The following is a 5,498-nucleotide window of genomic DNA, read 5'->3' on the forward strand; positions in this document are numbered from 1 at the left end:
TTTAGGTATAGTTCTTTGAGTTCTTGGAGCCTGTGGGTGATACCTTCTTGGCAGTGCTGTGTGGTATTGCCAGGCCTTGGTAGAACAGTCCTTGCTCTGTAATCTACAGGATCTTCTGTGTACAGTGTTCTTGTCCCTGTGGGCCATGTTACAGGTGCCTTATTTCCTTAGGGTGACAGGTTCCGTTGTTCTTTTTCCTTTAAAGGAAAATAGCTTTCTAATGGGAATTAGTCCCAATAAAAGAATAAAGAGGACAGAAAAATAAGAAGTAGAATGAAAGTATTTACTCTTGGGGGTTCCCCTCTAAAAGAATATCTGGAGTTGAATGGAGCAGAGGTGAGGTAGCAGGTTCCAGACATACAGAATGACAACTGGATAGGAAGGATAGACTGCAGCCCTACTGTGTGAATAGTCCCTGCAATTTAGTTCTCAGTATCTGATCACCGTTTTCCAAAGCCAATAGTGGGAATGTGATCTGAAGAACAGAACTGTAGTGAGGCGTATTTGAGAAGCCAAGGCACTGTGGGATGGATAGAAGAGCAGACTGGAGTTCTGTGGAGAGGGGTTCTTTTCCCGTCCAAGTACAGGAGCGGGGATGGCTGAGGGGTAGAGCACACGTTTGCTGTAAGGAAGGTCCTGGATTCAGTTCTTAACCTGCAACCCCTCCCACCCAATGGTACAAAGTTGAGCTACTTGATCATCTTACAAGTTAGAAACAAATGTAAAGATCCTCTAAAGGTGCTTGACAGGAACCTAGGCCTCCACATACGTACATGGGCATGCACTCATACATGCACACACAGTCGTCCGAGCAAGAACTTAATTATAAAGTACACAAAAAAGCCAGATAGGTATAGAGATCTCTTGGGAATGTCAGTTCCTGTCCCTTTGAAAACCTCACTCTGGTTTTCTCCATTCTGTTTTCTGGAGCACAGTACATCTTAGCAACATGGGGGTTAGCTTCCCCTGCAAAAAAAGCATCTGGTCAGTCTCACATCTTCACCAAAGACTGTGGTGCTGCATACACCGTTGCTCAGTCCCCGGGTACTTGTAAATCGTTGCTGCTGAGGAATGAGATCTACAAACGATTCATAATCTCCTTTTTGGACAGAACGAAGTAGTAGGTAGACTTGGCAAATCTAGACTTCTCTGATCTCTAGCCCTGAAGCGGCTTTATCTGAACCTAAATCTTGTGACACCAAGTACCAATATTGACCCAGTCTGCATGACAGGAATCTGTTAGCAAAATCTGCCTTTGCCTTGTTTATTATCTGATAAGAAGACAGGTTATCTTAATCCCTTCAGGGATGTGCAGGAAACTGCAGCCTGTGTGCTCCTCATTGCTGAAGTCAGGTGAAGAGAAGACACGGTTTTCCATCAAGGTGGTGATTGACCCCAGTCTTGTCTTGAGGTCATTGTTTCCTAGTCTGGAGTTCTGGAGAGACCTTTGGAATCCTTCTGCAAGGATTCCAAATAGACACTTCCCCACTTCCCCTGTGGGGACCCTCTCTACGTGTGCTGCTTAGGGTGTTGAATGAATCACCGTGCTTGTATAGCTGTGTGGCTAACAGACATCTTGGCTTTTAATATAGTTTTCTTTTCTTTCTTTCTTTTTTTTTTTAGACAGGGTTTCTCTGTGTAGCTTTGCACCTTTCCTGGAACTCACTCTGTAGCCCAGGCTGGCCTCAAACTCTGCCTGGCTCTGCCTCCCAAGTGCCGGGATTAAAGGCGTGCGCCACCATCGCCCGGCTTAGTTTTGTTTTCTTTAAAGAGGAAAATGGGCAGTTAAATCTCTGTCTTCCCAGATGCAGTAAAGCTTACATGTGAGTCTACATTTAGGCTCCCACATTGAATTCCTCAGGTAAATGGATGCCGTGAGCATGTGTTCAGCTTCCATAAGGCATTGATTGGGTTTCAGGACCTTGCTGGATCCCTAAATCTGAATGTTCCTTTAAATTTCCTGGTCTCTGTGACCTTGTGATTCTTGGTGCAGATGAAACCAGGAAGGAACACAGTGCTGAAACCAGTGTCTTCCAGGTCACCGTCTTCCTGGTCCTTGTGCTTTCTCATGTGCCAGTGTTTACATTACATTCCTACTGTGCTTCTGTGAAGGAAAAAAGGGAATACATTTTGCTAGTTTGATTTTTCCTCTCTCTCTGTGTGTGTCTGTCTCTCTGTCTGTCTCCCTCCCTCCCTCCCTCCCTGACAGGGTTTCTCTGTGTAGTGCTGTATGTACTGGAACACTCTCTGTAGAACACTCTAGCCTTGAACTTAGAGATCCCCCCCCCCCCACCTCTGCCTCCCAAGTGCTGGGATTAAAGGTGTCATCCCTACCCTGGGCTTGATTTCCCCTTTTTTAAGGTCACTGTTTTCCTTTTGCATTCAGCTTTAATCATCATTGGGAATTGGAATTGGAAACAGCGTGACTTGGGCACTCTCCATCTCCATGCCCGTGCCTCAGTATAGCTGCAACTTCTCCAGGTCAAAGAGCCCAGAGCGTTTTCCCTGAAACTTAGGCTGAAGTCTTCTGGAGTCAGGGATGTTTTTGTTCCTTCCGGGAGAAGCAAAGCACAACAGGAATTTATTTTTGAGCACTGTGCTTGAAAGAGAGAATGTGCCGCATGCCTAGCTTATCTTATGGTTTGGGTTTCACGTCTCCGGAGTACGAGAGTCTGGTTTTCATAGGCTTCTCAATCCAGTTATAGCTGGCATTTGGATCCGTTTCTCCCTTTGGGGAGGTGTTAGACTTTTGGGGGGTGGTAGGAGCAAGTGAGTTTTCCACATCATTTTCTCGTCTTGCTCTTCACATGCAATCTCATTGCCTGGTTTTTCATGACTACTTTCCATTTTTCTTCCCACATGACCCAGGTGTCCTTGAGATTTAGTTTGCTTTATTTCTCCCATGCTATTTTAGCCGATTTCATTAATTTTGTCCCAGGTGGGAACAGACCACTGTAGTCCTTCTGTCCTGTGTAGGACTCCACTGTTACCCCCTGCTTCTCCATTGTTAGAACCTCACTTAAGAACCCTCTAGACTTCAGCCCCCTGTGGTGACTTCCCTTTTCATCTTTGTTAGGCACAGACAGCCTTAAGCAGAAACCTTGTAAACCTGTGTCTGATAATTGGCACAATGGGGCAAACTCCATACTGTCTTATTCCAGGGCTCAGCAATCCCCCAGCGTTTTGGTCCCATGCATTTTCATTGACAACGAAGAAAGGAAAGACAGACACCATTTTACTAACATACAAGCTCTTGTCTTCAGTTTGGCATGGATTCTTAATTTTTATTTCTTGAGACACGGTTTCATTCTGTAGCCTAGACTGGCCTGCAGCCTAGACTGGCCCGTAACTCAGTATGTAGCCCAGAATGGCCTGGGATTCACAACAATCCTCCTGCCTCAACCTCCCAGTGTTGTGATTATTAGGCATGAGTCACCATGCCCAGCATCTTGGTCTGAATTCTTAGACCCAGAAAATACAGCAAGTCGTGAGTCTTGAGAACTCAGAGGGCAGCTGCTAAGTGTGAGCCTGTTAGTGTATGTGCGGAGCTTAGCAGTTCTGAACTCCCGACTTGGGTGTGAGAGCACATTCCTGAGGGTTGCTTCTAAAAAGAGTAAAAATGATGTATTTACATTTCTCTATCTCCTTATTTTGAAGGGCCAGACTTGGCACAGATGGTCTTCTGAATGAGTCTGCCTTAGAAGACCTTTCTTGTATGTGTGAGGAGCCATTAGGTCCTTCTTGTCTCCTGTCCTTTGTAAAAGATGCCCAGCTGCAATCTGGATTTGTAGTCACACATTCAGATTGAATATTAAGTAGCAAATACTATTTTCAAGCTGAAAACTTCCCTGGGTCTTCCTAGCTGTGAAATTCAGCCTAGACCTGATATTTGAACAAGTTCAAATCAACATGTCTGCCCAATGAAATGAGGGACACTGAGATTAGGGATAGAGCTGGTAGGGAGGACTAGCCTGGTGTTTCCTCTTAGAGCCTTGTAAAGCAGCCTATATTTGAATGAACAGTTTGAGTTTAAGTGAACCCCCACCACCCCCCCCCACCCCCACCCCCCACCCCCACCCCCCGCTTTGCGAGACAGGGTTTCTCTGTGTAGCTTTGGAGGCTGTCCTAGAGCTTGCTCTGTAGACTAGGTTGGCCTTGAACTCATAGAGATCCGCCTGGCTCTGCCTCCGGAGTGCTGGGATTACAGATGTGCGCCACCACCGCCCAGCTTTAAGTGAACATTTTAAGCATGGATTTTTTTTTTTTTCTTGAAATTTAAATGCACCTTGAAGTATTTTTAGAACACTTCCAGGTAAGTGAGGACTTTTGTTTGCTTTTGGTTTTGTTTCTACTTTCTGGGCTTATTCTATAGTTTCTTACCTGGAGAGAAACAGGATAAACTAGGTAACTCTTTGGTGGGCCTTAAAAAGCCAAAGTGGATGATTGAAGAGCAATTTCTTCAGAGTAGGGCTTTTCAGGGAGCTGTATGGTAGGTTCGAGACAGCACCCGCTATGAGAAACTCTTTGATCTCCATTTGTGGGAACAGCTGGGCAGCTAGCACCCTTCCCCTCAGTCGGTCATTTCAACACACCAGTCAGCCGCATTGCCAAGTAAAAAGGGCAGGGCCTCTTGGGTTCTTTGCGAGCTGTTGTACAAGCATTGTGCTCAACTCAATGCTGCAGAAATCATCACCAATAAAGCAGCAATCCTCAGCCAGAGCTGCAGGATAGGAACATGGGGGAGGCTTTAAAGCTTCCACACTCTGCACAATCCTCTCTCAGGAATAACAAGTTAGCAGCCAGGCAAGAGCAGAGGCATCGTTATTTTTAGAACGCTCTACTGTGTAGCCAGAGTTAAACACCACTGCCCTTGATAAAGACTAGGTAAACTTCACACCAAAGCTTTCACATACAGCTAAGGAAGCAGGCAGAATGCTGGTATCCTTTTCTAACTGTAACCCCTTGTCTCCTAGGCCTTTATTTGGGCTCTCCCCTCTCCAGGCCCCAAGCATTCCTTACCTGCTCTGTCTCCCATGCCCCCTGGAGTCCTTGCTGGAAGAGCAGTTAATAAGACACTGATGTAAACTAATGGATGCTCATGGTCTCTTGTAGTGTTCTATTTAACACGTCTAGAGAAAAGGAACGAATAGAGGTTTTTTTTTTTTTGCCATTTATAGATTTATTAGGGAGGAAAAGAAAGTTTGAGTAGGCAGACTCAAGCTTCACCCTAGGGCTTGGCCCTGCTTGGCCTCATCAGGCAAGGACCCATGTTGAATGGGACAATAGGGGTAGAATGTGTGCAGATGCTGAGCCATCCTCCCTTCTCAAGGCACACCCTGGAGCCAGCTTTGTATGGTTCTTAAAACACACTTAGCTGAGTGTGGTGACTCATGGCTTTAGCTCTCAGGAGGCAGAGGTAGTCTGATCTCTGGCCAGCCTGGTCTACAGAGTGAGTTCTAGGACAGCCGGAGCTACACAGAGAAACCCAGTGTATGTGT

Source organism: Onychomys torridus, chromosome 7 (assembly GCF_903995425.1).
Source record: "Onychomys torridus chromosome 7, mOncTor1.1, whole genome shotgun sequence".
Lineage (NCBI taxonomy): Eukaryota > Metazoa > Chordata > Mammalia > Rodentia > Cricetidae > Onychomys > Onychomys torridus.